Source organism: Gorilla gorilla, chromosome 13 (assembly GCF_029281585.2).
Source record: "Gorilla gorilla gorilla isolate KB3781 chromosome 13, NHGRI_mGorGor1-v2.1_pri, whole genome shotgun sequence".
In the NCBI taxonomy this organism is placed as follows: domain Eukaryota; kingdom Metazoa; phylum Chordata; class Mammalia; order Primates; family Hominidae; genus Gorilla; species Gorilla gorilla.
The window spans coordinates 112,251,063-112,268,376 of NC_073237.2; the positions used below are offsets into that span (position 1 = coordinate 112,251,063).

The 17,314-nt window shown below is 34.9% G+C and overlaps 1 long non-coding RNA gene across 1 annotated transcript in view; it reads right to left on the bottom strand.

The window, feature by feature from the left end:
* Nucleotides 1-1,799: 1,799 nt before the first annotated feature.
* LOC101145468 (uncharacterized) overlaps nucleotides 1,800-17,314 on the bottom strand; it is a 37,370-nt gene continuing 21,855 nt past the window's right edge. The window contains exon 3 of the long non-coding RNA XR_010130340.1: nucleotides 1,800-2,118. This is a non-coding gene — a long non-coding RNA (uncharacterized lncRNA). The remainder of the gene's footprint in view (nucleotides 2,119-17,314) is intronic.

Genomic DNA, 17,314 nt, shown 5'->3' on the forward strand with positions numbered 1-17,314 from the left:
TGAGCTCTGAATTTAGTCTCCCAAGGCACAAGGAAATTTAACTGACAGTTCTCATGCTGTCCTGCCATCCTCACTTCAGCTCTGAGGGTTCCAGTATTCTAGCTTAGAGCTCTTTTTGTTCTTTCACTAGTTGCTCATATAACATTGTTTCTAGGCCCCTTTCCATCTGCTCCAGTTGTCCAATGTCCTTTTTGAACAGTGGTGGCCAGAACTGCAAAATCCCCATGTAATTCCCCGATGCAATTTATTTGTGTCCATCTCTGTGCTAAGCAAAAACAATAAGGAGATGTAGAAGACATGGCCTGTGTTTTTGAGGAGCTCTTCTACAAAACAAAGCTATCAAGTGGCAGGTAAACACAGAAACAGAAACAAAAGGCAAAAGTTTTAAGGTGTTTTTCCACGGATGGGACAGAAATTAGCACAGATAGCAGACAAAAGGATCTTAGTACTCATTTGTGTTGTCAAGTTTCTGGGTGTTCTCATTTTATTCCTAATACAGTATGCCATTAAAATGCATGTCTACATTTATTGGCAATGAATGTTACCCACATGCATATTAAAGGGAAATAAATTCCCAGTGGAGAGCAAGGCTGGTTATATTCTTTCTTTTGTTTCCCTCCCTTTCTTCTTTTATTTCAGGGATAGCCAAGTGCTCAGAGTAGACATTTTGTTTCATTAATCCCTTTCTTTTTTGAATATTGACACAGCTGAGACTCAGCAAGAGAATGATGTTTGCACCCAACCCAGAATGGACCAAAGTGCTAGATTTCCTTTGCAAAGAAACTCATCTTTGCAGTAAATGTTTGTCTCTTTTTTTGTTGCTGATTGCACTTGTGAGATCATCAGGCTCTGGGTGTGAATGCAGCTTAATGGCCTCAACCTTTGTGTCTTTGCTGACTGAGCACCGCTCTTGGCTGTTCAAGGCATAGGTGGAGGGAGGAATAATTCCCCAGCTAATTCAGAGATCCCTTTGTTTTCCCTGTAATTAGTGTAGAACCCACATCTTGGCCACACATTTGTAGACCATGCTACTGGTTACAGAGCAAAGTCATATCCATCGTTTTACTTCCTCCTCATCATTGTCCTGTGAGGCAGGTGAGAATACCACCATTTATACCTAAGGAGACTGAAACTTTCAGATTGCAAGAGATAGGTCATATACCATGCAGGAAAAACCAGGAAAAGGGGCAGAGGCTGAATTTGATCTCAGGGCTTTTGACCTCAAAGCCCTTGGTTAAATTTTTACACTTTATGGCTGCCTCCAAAACATTCACCTTTGTGTATAATGTGTAACCATCTGCAAAGCCCCTGACACGTAATTCTAGTTCAGTTATGCCTCACAACAGCCATATGGGTTGATGTGCCTATTTTACAACCAAGGTGCATTAGCTTTCCTTGAATTTCTTCGCTTTGTGTTTGGGAGAAATAGGACAATTATATAAAGTTGAAGAATGGAATTTTGTATGTGTGTGCATATATGTATGTATGTGTGTTTAATCAGCACAAATCTCCTTCCTGTGTTCTAGAAAACGTAGGGGGCAAAATTAGAAGCAACTCAATTTCCTCTGCTTCTCTTCAGTCCAGGACAGTGAAAATTTTCATTCACAAAAAATGTACCCCAAACCATATAAGATACAAAATGTTTAAACAAAACTTACATGATTTTCAATATAATCCTCTCCCATGAGTAAAAACTGGAATTATGTGGATTTTAAAGATGCTAAATATGTTAATCAAAGTTTGATTCTCTCAGTTAACAATAACTTATGCTTGCTGGTAATTTACAATTGACCAAAAGATTTTGAATATAATGTATTTAATTCTTCCGGGAATCACACAAGGTAGATATTATCATTTCCACTTTACAGATGCAGAAAGCAAGGCGTAGAGATGATCACAAATTTCCCAACCACTGAGTGACAGAGCTCAGTCATGCAGAACTCAGGTTTGCATGACTCAAATTAGGCACAAGTTCTTGGAATTTTCCATAAGGGACAACTGCATCTTTTGCCCGTTCACAACTAGAAACGACTCAACGACTTTTTCTGTGAGCAAATGTCGAGGTCTTACCTGCTTTAGTTCAAGGAAGTTCCTTTTTTCTTTTCAAAAATCAGGTTGCTGGAGATGGTACACAAAATAAGAGAAAGAAGGCCTGATTCATTCTGTCAGCTCAACTTGTAGTCACTTGACATGTGAAAATTACAGATGACAGCTTTTCTATCTGTGATTCTGACACACTAAATCATAAATGTGCCTCTCACGTCTTTGCTGAAACAGCAGGAACAATGAGTGTCCAATTGCTGCACTGGTAAGCAGTCAGGACCAAAATTATTAGAGGTATCAGTGTAAGTAATATTCATCCCACCCAGTACAAACCAGTTTTCAGATTTGGCAGTGAACTTCTGAGAGCCTGGACTTGGGTTGCACCAGACCCTGGAGTTAGAGTGGACTCTTTGAGGAATAACATAAAAATCATCAAAACATTTTATCCTATAGTTTGATAAGTTCAATAACATTATGTAATTAGAAGAGACCTTAGTCACCTTCTAATTCCTTCATTCTATGTCTCAGATAAAATTACAGAGGCCCAGGGAGGGAAATGATCTGCCTAATATTCCACAACAAGCCAATTGTGAAGCTGGACATTTGGCTCCTATAGAGACCTTTTCTCTTCCATTACACAGTAGAGATTCACTGAACTCCCATCCTATTTCTGGTCCTTGAGACACTAAAGAAATAACAAAACAAACACATGAACCTGCCCTTCAGGCTGATTAGAAAAACCGATCAGTTAATAGAATAATGATGCATGTAACAATGTCTACAATAATGTAAAATAATAACACCAGTCATCATATATTGAATGGAATCTATTATTCTTATAGTGACCCCAAGAGGTAGATGTGTCGTTATCTTAAAGAGGTAAAAGGAAATAGGATTGTGGAGGTTAAGTTTCAAACCAAAGTTATGATCATCAAGTAATGGAGCTGGGACTATGTGTACAACTGGTGCTTTTGGTAATCAGAGAAGGGGAAACACCCATAGCATCCTAGGAAGAAGGAAAAAGTGATGCCTGCACTGGGTTTTCAAGGAAAAATAGAAATTAGACAGGTAAAGAAGGAAACAGAATGGTAGAGACTGAGGAAGAGCATATACAAAGTTAGAAACGCTTGTGCCACATCAAGCAACTGGAGGAAATTTATTTTTATTGGAATATTGGATTTGTGTGGGAGAACAATGACGGCTGAGGATTGGTTGGCAAATTTGGGAATCTCAGATTATGAAGGGTCTTGGTAAACACTTCTAAAGAGCTTAAATTTTATTTTAATGCAATTTATTAAGGGCAATGGGGTGTTTTAAGCAAATGAGACAGCATGACCAGATTTCCATCTTAGATTGATATTTTTAATTAACAAGTAGAGGTAGGGTGGTCTGAAGAGCTTAGGAAAGAGTCAGGTAACCCACTGCAGGAGAATTTACATCAACAAGGATGTGCTGATGAGTACACTCCATGGATAGGAATTAAGAGTCAAACCATAACTGTGTACACCTGGCATAATGTGTCTGCATGCATTCGCATTCATTTCATGTATATATATACATATTGTATGTATTATGATGTCATAATACATATGACATACAAATAGAATAATATACATATAGATGTACAGGCATACAGTATCGATCGATTACAATTATTCCAGTAATGCATAGTCACTCTTCTTACAACAAAAATGAAAAAGGATACTTTCTAAACACTTTAATCCAACTCACAAAGCTTTTTGTGTCTGTACCTGTTCACCAATCTGGACTCATTCTTCACCAACCTACCCCCAGCCTACCCTCTAGGAACACTGTGCTTCATTTTTTACCCCTTCTAAGAAGCTATACTCTCTTTTATTTCTCCTCCCCTCATTATTTCCCACTCGACATTCAGATCTCAATGTAGATGTCACTTTCTCTAGGAAGCAAGTCTGCCCTAACTGTCTATATTAACTTAGGGGGCCCTGCTATATGATTTCAAAGTACACTCTGCATTTATCCATTATAGCACCTATAGTACTCTATGATAAAGCCTGTTCTCAGCATTGTCCATGTCCTTATTTTTAGCTCCATGATTATAGCTATCTTTTGTCTTCTTTACTTCTTAATTCTTATTGCCTATGCCTAAACAGAGGGTAAGAAATGAGGTTTATATGGCCAATAGTAGGCCACCAGTAAATATTTGTTTATATTTACTTTAAATAAAGAAGCAAACTAATGAATAAGTAAATAAGGAAATGAATGGAGTACAGATACACCAGCCAATAAAACTAAAGAATTAGAGTCCTCACAGACTCCATTACATCTCACTATTGGCTGGTATTTGGAGCGATTCTGAAATTTCTACCTTCTTCCCTATGCTAACCTGCCACCGGGTTTCTAAGGATCCATTCTATGGCAAAAAACTCTCACTCAAAAATTTTTAGGAAGTGTTTGAAAGAGATGAACCTGCCTTTAGTCACCTGGAAATACTGGGTTGAGCTTTACACACTGAGCTATGACAGGCACAGGCAAGAGGAGGCTTTTAAAAGTTTATTTATTTTTTTACTTTATTAGCACTTTTCTTGGTTTTAATAGGCTTCAATCACTTTCAAAGAGTAGAATCATTGCTACTGCATCAGTCACGCAGTGGAGATCTTCACAAGTGATGACCAGATAGCAATTATTATTTGAATACTTGATATTTTGGCAATTTTCAAAAGTTAAAATGCCTCCAGAGTGTCTAACCAATTTTTTTAAGTTATTCTATTGTATTACATTATATTCTATTCTATCCTAGACTCCCTGATTCTATTCTATCCTATTCTCTTCTGGTTTATCCATTTCCAATCTATTCTATCCTTTATCATTTACATTTTCCATGCAATGACTAACACTAGGTATTAGCAAAAGTGGTGGTGGTAGCAAAAAATAAATAAACCTTGACCTCAATACTTCAGTAAAAGTATTAATTTACAAAAATATTTCAAATATATGTTGATAAGTGCTCTATTCAACCTTGGGCAAAGTTCAGATATACATACACAGAAGAATCCATTTATTTTTATAACATCAAAGTTATTTTTTTGGAGAAGATAATAAAAGAAATTGTTTATAAGGGTGAGTAGGAGTTTGTTAAAAAAAGACTACAGAAGGTCATATTCTAGTCAGTGAGAACAGAATATTGAAAGTGATAGACAGGTGAAACACAGTGATATGCTCAAAAATCTATAACTAATGACATTTTGCTAGTATACAAAGTGCAAGGTGCTTCTTCCTTCAGAACGATTTGGCAGCCATCTCCAGCTTCTTCCAAATTCATCAGTCAACCACATTCAAAATAATAATAGTATAATACCATATACAATGGCATGTACTTAGGTGACTTAACAAATTCAAATTCAAAGTGAAAGTGATGTCTTAGTACTTCAAATTTCCATGCATTTGGATCTTATATTTTTAATTTTAATCTAAATCCCTTAAGTACAGTGACTGCATCTTTAGTCATCTTCACAGCCATCAGATCAATATACACACTGATCTCAAACTGTGTGTAGGATTTTTTTTTTTGCTGTATAAAAATCTACATGTATAAGATAATGGAGGATACTGTTGTAATAGTATGTTTAGCAACATAGACCGTATAATTAATTTATTTATTCAACCAGTAACAATCACTTAGTATGATCTAGCACATTTTAATCTAAAACGCGTGTGCCAGACCACAATGACACATTGATATATGTTTGCAGAGGAATGGCTAAATGGTTGACAATGAACTTAGGAAACATTCCTGGGTTCTCTACTAATCCAAAGACAGCACTATTAAGCAGATGGAGTATCTAATTACAAAAAAAAAAACAAAAGACAAAAAACAAAAAACGAGGACACTCATCTTAACTAGGTCTCCTGCCATTAAAAAACTGAAACATCACATGTATAGTAAACAACTGTTTTCAGATATTGAGCAACAGGTAAAGCATAATGGTGATCACTAAGAAATGGGAAACAAATGTAGTGAATCCTCAAATCAACAGGCTTACAACCAGGGAATACATTTTGGCCCACAGGGCAGGAAGTATTCCAATATGGAGCTGAAGGAATAGAACCTATAGTTCCAAACTGCTGGTCCAAGCTCTAGAGAAAGAGTTGTATGGAAATGTGGAAATGTCCATAACAGAAATTTGGATCTCCCTTTGAGTATTTGGCTGAATACTTAGTTGAAACTACTATATAGCCTGCAAGTCTTGGCAAGAAATAAAATAAAGCAATAAGAAGACAACTACTAGGGGGATATTAGCTAAACATCTATGAGCTATGAGATTAAGTTTGTACAAAGCAAGCCAGAATGGAGAGGTATTATCCATCTTAGATGAAATTCTAAACAGCTTTCACCTTAGGAATAGGGCTAATCAATTCACAGAGTATAGGCTAATCTACATGAACCTAAGAACACTTACAAAAAAGCCTCAGATGAAGAAAGAGACTTACATAAAAGTCTCAGAAGAAATTAACTGCCTGGCAAAACAAACATCAACTATTTAAGTAAAGGCAATAAAATCCAGACACTCAGTAATGAAGTATCCACATGTTCATGTACATAATTCAAAATTACTAGACTGGGAAAGAAGCAGAAAATTTTGACTGACAATCAGTAGAAAGATAAGTCAACAAAATATGCCCACAAATAATACAACTAATGGAATTACCACACAAGGACTTTAAATCAGTTACTATAAATATATACAAGGACTTAAAGGAAAATGTGAACATAACTAGAAAACAGATAGGGATCTCAATGTAGAAGTAAAAATTATGTTTAAAAAAACAAAATAAATTATAGAGTAATAAGTCCAATATCTGAAATAAAGGCTATTAATTGAATGTATTTAACAGCAGACTGGATGCTGCAGAAAACATGATAAGCAGCCTTGAATGCATAGCCGTAGAAGTTATATCGATAATCATTCTAATTAAAAAGCAGAGATTAAAATGACTTTAAGTTATGGATATACCTTCAATGATCTGAGGGATAATAGCAAGCAGTCTAATATATGTGTAATTGGAGTTTTAGAAAGAGGGAAGAAAGAGATCAAGAAGAGAATATATTTCTTTAAATACTGGCTAAAAATTCCCCAGTTTAATAAAAAAATGAATAAACCCATGTATTCAAGGATCTCAATAAAACTAAGAAAGACTAACACAAAGAAAACTACATTTAAGCACATCGTGTTCACACTGATGAAAACTCAAGACAAAGAGAAAATCTTAAAAGCAGTCATCAGGAATAGTGATAACAATTATCAGTAACTTTTCATTAGAAACAGGCCAAACAGTATCTGGAAGATAAAAGAACAACATCTTCAAAGTTCTAAAGTAACATGGAATTCTGCATCCAACAATAAAATATTTTAAATAAAAAATATTCCTTATGAATGAAAAAGACAGTCAAACACTAAAACAATTTGTCACCAGCAAACATGTTAAAATAATATATAAGAAGGAAGTTAAAGGAAGTTTTTCAGGCTAAAGGAAAATGATGCTACGTGGGAAACAATCTATACAAATGAACCACACTAGAAATGAAACTTTAAAATATGTGTTTTCTCGTTCCATAATTCCTGTAAAGATAATTGGCTGTTCAGTGCAAAAAGCAATAACAATCTATGGTTGGATTTATAACATATGAAGAAGTAAAAAGTATGTAAACCAATTATTACAGGCAATGTGTTTTAAGTTAAAAGACACATACAGGCTACAAGTATAAGAATAAAAAATATTTATAAAGCAGTCATTGATTATAAGAAAACTGGAATGCTAGGAGTCCTAGGTTAATATCAGTCAAAATAAACATCATAAAAATGAATATTTCCAGTGAAAAATAGAGACTTTTTTAATAATAAAGATGGTAAAGTCAATTCACTGGGAAGACTGAATAATCCTAAATGTGCTTGAACATAGCAAGAGTTTCAAAATGAATAAGAACGAATATAAATAAACGGAGAAATATACATATTTGTTGAAAATTTTAAAATTCTGCTTTTAATAATTAATATAATGCATAGAAAATCTGAGAATGTAGATGAGACAAACAACTCTCATATGAACTTGTTCTAATTGGAATTTATGGAACACTCCACTCAGCGGGAAACACATTATTTTCATGTATACATGGACTGTTCACCAAAATAAATCGTTTACTGGGCAATAATAAAAGGGTCAATACATTTATTGGGGAAGAATAAAAGCAAAGTATTGAGATCTGATTTCATTTTTTTACGTAAATTGATTATAGCTGCATTAAGTCATTAAAGTATCCAAATTAATATTATTACTGTTCAAGTTTGTTGTTCTATTAACTCTTTGTGTGACTTGGCAAGTTTTTTTTGTATCCCTGAACCTCAGTTTTCTGAAGCATCAATGTTTGGTTTTAACTAGACAATGTTTCCTTAAATTAATTTCTACTATCATTTATGAAAAGAGCATCCATTACAATGTTTTGTATATAGAAGAGCACCTCAACAAATATTTGTAAAAAATGTTGAATAAATTAATAAAAGAGAGACTTTGACAGTACTCTGCTGCATTTCATCCTTTACATTTCTATCTTTAAAATATGCCTTCTTTCCAAAGTGCAATATACTAAGTCCAATAGGATAAGGAATTGGAATTTCTTATCCTTACTTAAATACTTGCCCTTTCCTAATGTATTCTAGATATGGAAATAGAGTACAATTTTCAGTCATCTGTTTATTGAAGTAATAGTGTGATATCATTATGTAAATGACAGTTTTTATTTGCTGGAGTAGTACATAAAAACATGCTGGCTTTTCTGTTATACAAAATGTTATTAATGTCTGTGAAATATAAAATGGCAATAATGGAATTAATGCAAAAAATTCAGATTATTACTATCTTTGGCCCCTATCTATGTATAATATCTTGCAAAGTCCATTTTGCTGTTGAAAGTGTGAATTCTGGGCTGGGTATGGTGGCTCATGCCCATAATCCCAGCACTTTGGGAGGCCAAGGTGGGAGGTCACCTGAGGTCAGGAGTTTGAGCCCAGCCTGGCCAAGATGGTGAAACCCCGTCTCTAGTAAAAATACAAAAATTAGCCTGGCATAGTGGCCGGCGCCTGTAATCCCAACTACTTGGGAGGCTGAGACAGGAGAATCGCTTGAATTCAGGAGACAGAGGTTGCAGAGAGCCGAGATCATGCAATTGCACTCCAGCCTGGGCAACAAGAGTTAAAAAAAAAGAAAAAGAAAAAGAAAGAGAGAGAGAGAGAGAAAGAGAAAGAGAGAAAGGGAGAAAGGGAGAAAAAAGAAAATATGAATTCCACAGGATTGCTACTTAAAGCGTAAATAACAGTGCATCAATTGTTTTAAGAATGAAAGAAAGTATGCTATGATTTTGCAACTATTTTTGACCTAATTTTAGGATTAGGAATATTTAATTCAATACTCTTCGAAGTGTACTTTGTAAATCATAGTCACACAGGCTATCAGTGTTATGAAGAGAGTAGAGAAGGAATGAATCCCAGTCTCAAATAAGTTTTGAAAATATTGACCTAAATAAATTCACGGACTTAATAGATCTTTTAATATATTAATGTATATTATAAATCTCTAAAATGTGGAAGGGAGATCATTGTATAAAGGGATCCCAAAACTTTTCACTGTGTGTATTAGAGTCCTGTGGCTGTAGTAACAAAGTAACACAAACTTGGTAGTTTAAAACAACAGAAATGTATTCTTTTATAGTTCTAATGGCTGGAAGTCCAAAGCTAACATATCAGAAGAGCCACAGTTTTAACAGAATAGCCTCAAAAAAAGTCTTCTGCTAATCAATAAGTGTGCTTTAAAAAATGCTAAGCATTCAGTAAACCATTTCAAAAAATATACAATGAATAAAATGTATCTTTTCTTTCACTAATTTAGCACATTTAATAATTGGGCAAATGTTTTTAAGAATGTCATATTTGGCCGGGCGCGGTGGCTCACGCCTGTAATCCCAGCACTTTGGGAGGCCGAGACGGGTAGATCATGAGGTCAGGAGATCGAGACCATCCTGGCTAACATGGTGAAACCCCGTCTCTACTAAAAATACAAAAATTAGCCGGGCATGGTGGCGCGCGCCTGTAGTCCCAGCTACGCGGGAGGCTGAGGCAGGAGAATGGCGTGAACCCGGGAGGCGGAGCTTGCAGTGAGTCGAGATCGCACCACTGCACTCCAGCCTGGGCGACAGAGCGAAACTCCGTCTCAAAAAAAAAAAAAAGAATGTCATATTTTTCAAGAACTGAGATATAAAAGTTGATAAGTAAGACATGGTCCTTGTCTTTATGAAGCGTAGATGTGCTTAGGAAAATAGACGTAAACATAAAAAGTCATCTTCAGTGTAATAAGATAGTCTATTAGAAATATAAGGCAAGAAAACGAAATATAAAAACAATCATGGAGATAACAGGTTAGCAAAATAAAACAGCTAAAATAAAGTTCTTATGGCAAATAAATGAAAGCATGGAATCAATGAAGAGTTAAAGAATCAAGTGGAAATTCAGACTAATTAATGTATATGGAAGATATTGGAAAGAAACATATTGATTAATGTTCTTTTAACTTAAGAAATGCAAAGGAGTAAAACAGAGTTGCCAATTTTTATATAATAGGAATATTGGAAAGAAGTTAGTGGGGGATGCATAAAAAGCATACTTGAAGAAATAACAATTGAGACTGTCCTAAAATAAAAAGAAGCAAAATTGCAGATAGAAAGGTCTCAGAGTGCTAAATCATGTGAATAAAGAAATCAGAACAAACAAGAATCAAAGAAGTAAACAAAAAAAGACTGTACAGTAAAATTAAAAACTTCAGTAAAGGAGAAAATTTTATCCCGTTCTAGAGAAAAAAAGACCTGATCTATAGAGGAAGAGGAAATCAGGTAGAAACCAACATTGTGTATGAAGCACTAGATGCAAGAGGATAGTGGAGAAATATTTCCAAAGTGCTAAAAAAAGAAGTATGTGTATATCAACTCTAAATGAAAAAGCCAAGTAATCATAGTCTTAGGCTTAAAAAGTCCCAAAAGTTTTAATACAAAAATGCCATTTTTGCAGACATTTTTATAAAAAATATTAGAAGTACACTATTAAATTCAGGAGAATTATAAAAGATCTTGCTAACAAAGTTAATTAATTACCTTAAGAAAAGTTACTGTCTTAATCAGTGATCTCTCACAAGATAAAAAAAAAGTGAGAAAAGAGAAATGTATAGGAATTCGAATTAAAACTCAGTATGATACTATGAGAGGGTGAAGGAGAAGAGGACAAGAAAGAAGAGAATGGGCTAAAGTGCTTTTGTTGATCATGGAAGACGTACACATTGAAAGTCTTAAAAATTGATGAGAGAATGACAAAACAATATAAAATTCTTAATAAATTTTCTCTTATCATCAGAAACAATTCAATATAATTTTTCTAAACTGCACAATAAAATTTACTGCATGAATTGGAGGCAGGAAGGAAGATGAAAAGGGAAATAACCATGGCAAATACAACTATGAAATAAAGTTACAGAAATAAGTACAAATATGATCATGATACATTAAATGTTCATGGTTTAAATTTACTGTTCAAGACTCAGAGATTCTTAAATTGTACTTTTTAATGCCAAAATCCACTAATTTGTTATCTTTAAGAGAAAAATTAAAAACACAGGATATGGTTTACACAAAAAAATACTGGACATATATATGAGGAAGATATGTACCACAGGTGTCTGAGATAGCAATTTTTATAACGTATTAATATAATTTTAAGTAAAGTGAGAAAAATAGTAAAATAACAACATAGGTAATAGAATAGATCAAAAAAAGAAACAATATTCATAAACATATATGCACATAAAGAAATAGACACAGAATTAATAAAACAACACTATAAGAATATCAGAGAGAAATAAATGTGGCAATAACTTACAGGGTGAGATTTTTACATGTTCCTCTAACAGATCAAGTAGAGTTTCAAAATAAGCAAAAGTATTTTTAAAAATTACAAAAATATGATTAGTAGGTACTATCTAATAGATACATACAGACCCAACAAAGAATATACATTTTTTAAGGACATATAAAACAGTGACAAATATTAACATGTAAGAGATTACATAGTGCTATTAAATAATAAAAAGTAGGGAACGGGAATATAAAGTGTGGGAGCTGAAATTTCAAAAAGAGAATAAAAAGTTTGGGGTTGCAGTTTTTTAAAGGGCTACAGTGAAGTCTTCATTTATAAATTGACATTTGAATAAAGACTTGAAGGAGAGGGAGTGACCCATGTGAATGTCTGGGGGAAGAATATTGCAGGCAGAGATTACATATACTATTTTATATTTAGCTTATACTTACAATTGTGCCTTATTGTATATGGGGTGAGTGAGCTGATATGGTTAGGCTTTGTGTCCTGACCCATATCTCATCTTGAATTGTAATCCTCATGATACCCATAGGTCAAGGGAGAGACAAAGTGAAGGTAATTGAATGGGGGGCAGTTTCCTTCATGCTGTTCTCATGATAATGAGTTCTCACAAGATCTGATGGTTTTATAAGGAGCTCTTTCCACTTCCCTCCACAGGTCTCTTTCCTGCCACCTGTGAGGAAGACGACTTGTTTCCCCTTCACTTTCCACCACAATTGTAAGTTTCCTGAGACCTCCCAAGCCATGCTGAACTGTGAGTCAGTTAAACCTCTTTCCTTTATAAATTACCTAGTCTGAGGCAGTTCTTTATAGCAGTATGAAAATGGACTAATACGAGAGTGAAATGGGAACCCACTCCCTACCCTACAGGTGGGAGCCTGAACTGGTGTGGCCAATTTCAAGGGCAAATCTTGGTAATACTAAGTGAAATTGCATGTGTATATGGCCATGGATGTAGGAATCCTACTCTTGGGTATCTACTCCAGAGAAAGCCACGCACAAGTCTATCAAGAGACATGCATGACATATTTATTCATAAGATACGTGTGGTAGTAAGGAAGTAGATTAATCTAAATGTCTATTACCAAAAGGTTGGGTAAATTAAAAAGAGGGTGATCAATACAAAGCAGAATTATAGTCAGAAGACAAAAACTAGATGCACTTGGAGGAATAAGGTTAAATGTTAAAAACACAGTATTTATTGAATAAATTAAGAAATAAATAACAAATGTATAATTTTATTTGTGAAAATTAAAAATGTATATTTATATAAAACAACAAAATATGTGTTAAGCTTGACTGTATATCTAAGAAACATCAAATACGCTAGTCTGGATGTTTTGAGGAACAAAGGGGAAAAGGGGAGGGAGAGAAAATGAATAGAAGATAAAATACAAAGTAAAATAAAACAAGTATGAGACCTTGAATGAATCGGGATGATTACCATGAAACAGAGTAAGATTGACTCAATTATATGCTTCGTCTAAGGTTGAAAACAAAAACAAAAACAACACAAACAACAAAACAGTTGAATATAAAATTATGCAGGTAGTATATAAAGATGAAAAATAAAAAGTTCAGACTAAAAACTAGAAAGAGACATATAGATCATATTTGTGTGTGTGTATGTGTGAGTGTGTGTATGTGCGTGTACATGCACACTCACACATACATTTCCAGTTGGTGGTATATAGGTGTTTTATACTGTTTTTAGAACTTTATTTATTTTGTATATTACCACATTGAAGCTCTTTTCTTACAATCAGAGACAAGGAAAAAAGGAAAGAAAAAGTGCCTAAAGGCATCTATATTTCATTTTGACATTTTCCTTTTTAATGTCATAACATATAAAAATGTAAAGTGAATTAAAAAGATATCAAGCAAAGAAAAAAGCTGATGAAATTATTAAACCAAATAGTCAAGAAAAGGCAAAGGCCTAACTTGTTTACATGCATACCTCCTGATTATAAGACCAATACACAGGCAAGCTTGACTGCCTCTTAAAGCTAGTTTTTGCTGCATTATTAACTGTTTCTCTAGCACGTATCAAATTCAACATTTTACCCAAGCTCATTAGTTGAAAGACTAAATGTGGAGCCTTTGGTTCTCTCCTAAAAGGGCCTCATTACTATGACTAAAGTTTAAAAAGAGTATCATTACTAAGCCTGCAAAAATGGTCATGCCAATAATGAGATGGAAAAATCCAGACATGTGGTGCTTTCTAAAGAAATAATAATTTTTTAAAAGGATAATTCCCTGATGTCAAGGCTTGGCCATTTTTAACCTCCACAAGCTATTTAAAAGATCAGACTTTTGATCCTAAATCAAGAAATTCAGTTTAGACCCTTGCAATTTTGGTGCCTTGGGTCACTAAAACATAGGCTGTAGCTATCCTGGAATTCCAAGAAATTCACAAGTATAGAGCACTTGGTCCTAAGAGATGTTGGCAGACCTTTGTAAAATAAGGATGAAAGCAACTTCATCCCAATACCTCTTATGGTACCCTTTGGTAGAGACAAAGTCTACCAGGACTGTTCTGGGCTGAAAACTCTAAAAATTATTTCAAACTGATGGTATTTCCTTTTTCTTAATAATACAAGTATCACGTTTTTTTCTCATCTTTCTGTAACAATTTTTCTCCTCTTTCCCCTCCTTCCTCTCCTCCTCCTCTTTTTTCACCTTTTGCTTCTTCCTTCTCTTCATCTCCCTCATCCTTCTCCTCCTTTTCCTGCTCCTCCTCCCTTTTCTTCATCTTCTTTTTATGTCTTCTTACTTGTTTTTATTACTTTCTTCTTCATCAGAAAACTAGCTTCTAACTGACTCAAATATGTTTCAGGAAGTAGTGCTGGTTTTCAACAAAAGAGTTATTATGATGTCACCATTTTCATTATTTTAACAGACGTATATTGAATATCAACTATGGCCAATAACTAGGCATACCATTTTCATAGACATAGCTACATCCTCAGATGCATTCTGTCCCCAAGATCCTAATTTTATAAATGGAAAAACCAATGTGCATTGTGTATTTCACATGGGGTAGATTCTATGTTAAATTCTTTATTTAAATCATTTTATAAAATATTAAGAACACCCTACGTATTATATCTAGTTAGACCATGATACAGATGAAAGAATTGCACTTCAAGAGTATACTACATTTCACAGTTCACAGAGTTAGAAAAAGATATATGTATATCAACTGAATCCAGATTTGTCTCATGCCAAAACAAGTGCTCTTTCTACTAGTAATTGCATTGCCCCCAAGAGATTGAAGGGAGATAAATAAAGTGGCAGAACTAGGTTTAAGACCAACTTATATCAAGTATAATTGACTTTCTACTTTAGTGCATTGATACTTCTCTATAATCTTATTTCAGCTTAACATGGAATCATACATTATTTTTGACATCCAGACTTTGAAATTTGTTCTATTTGTTTCTTCAGCTGGGCAATGTAGGAAGGCATGTTATAGTAGATAAATACCTTCCAAGAATATACACTTCGTAAAAAAAATATTGTCAACATTAATATGAACTCATTATAAAATGATGGCTGGCAATTTTTGTCCCAGTGGCATATGGAGGAAATTCAGTTCAATTCAAGAAACATTTATCGGTTGGGTGCAGTGATTCACACCTGTAATTCAAGCAGTTTGGGAAGCCAAGGCAGAAAGATTGCTTGAGCCCAGGATTTCAAGATCAGCCTGGGTAACTTGCCCAGCCCCTGTGAGCTGTGTTAATGTCACTGCACTCCAGCCTGGGTTACAGAGAGAGACCCTGTCTTAAAAAAGATTATGGAGCATCTGTTATGTGAAAGGCACCGTGAGTCTTTCAGGATACAAAAATAAATAAATACATAAAACTATCTCTGATCTCAAAAAAAAATACACCAAAACAGAGAATCACAATTAAATGTACCCATGCTGAGTTAAAGTTAAGCCCCGGGAGCTTTGCCAGCATAGCAGAGGGGAGCCTAAATGTGCAAGGTGAGAATGAAGAGATGGCAAGGGTGATTATCTAGGGAAGACAGTTGATGTTGAAACATCAATAGCAAGAAAAAGTCAACTGGATGGAGAAGAGAACAGAAAGCTCTCAGAGGAAGTACTGTGAGCAGAGGCCTAGGGGCAAGAAACACGTGGAGAATTTAGAGGATGGTGATTAGATTGGTTCATCTTGAGCTTAGAGGTCTTGTGGAAGATTAGTGTGAAATGATAAGTGGAGGTTTTTCCTGTAAGGCCCTTTAAGTGAGACTGAGGGACCCGGGATGAATTCTCTGGACTGAGGATGGGGTCATTGTGAATTGGGATTGCTATTGGGAGCCATGAATCAGCAGTGTTCTCCTTTCTGTATTGTACATAAGAGAAATCTGCATCCCAGAGAGAGAAAGTGACTTTCTCCAAGTCTCACATCTAGTCAATTGGCAGAGCCATTTATTCAGCCATTCAATAAATATAATAGTTATTAAGTGCTGATGATGATAAGGATACTGCAAGACCCACAGTGTTCTACCTTCTAGATTTAGCTACCACTGAGCATTTAAAAATAACTACCATGTATTGAGCTTTTACAATGTCCCAGAAATAGTAATGAGCTGTTTAAGTGAATTATCTTAATTTTAATAGAATTATCTTAATACATAATAGAATTCTTTAATAGAATTATCCTAATTTTAATATGAAAATTATCTCACATTCCCTACTTACTACTAGATTCTAAACTTGTAAGAATGGGCAACCTGTCTTGTCTCGTTTCATTGATGTATGTTCAGAGCCTAGAACTGTTCCTGGCATGTAGTAAGAGCTCAATAAATATTTCCATTAAAAAGGCCTCTATTAATTGGCCATTTTTGTTAAACCCATTTTTTCATTAAGATTAAATAATCCTTCTGACTCTCAGGCCAGGGTTCTTGGCTCTGAGCAAATCTTTCCTCTCCTCAGCACCCATCCCATCTCTCTTCACTCTCTGGGAAGCCAGATAAACCACTGCAAATATAATCTCATTTTCAAAGAGCTTGATCTTTCCTCCCAAGGCCCTGACATAAACTGCCAGATGTGCAGGAAGGCAAATGTGTTTCCCAGAAGTCTCTTCTAAGCAGGAGGCAATAGTTCCATGGTATGGCTTGCAGGTGGTACCCATTCTAACATCAGGGAGACAGAACTTGGAGGGAAGGTTTCAGCTTGGGACAGGATGGGAGAGCCCTGTGGGGGAAGATTCCCAGGGAACTGTGGAAATAAACACTGCAGATGAATCTGAGGGTGGTTACAAGGACCCACCTCCAGAGGCTGCGGACCTGATGTAGAGACAGAGATGTCATCAACC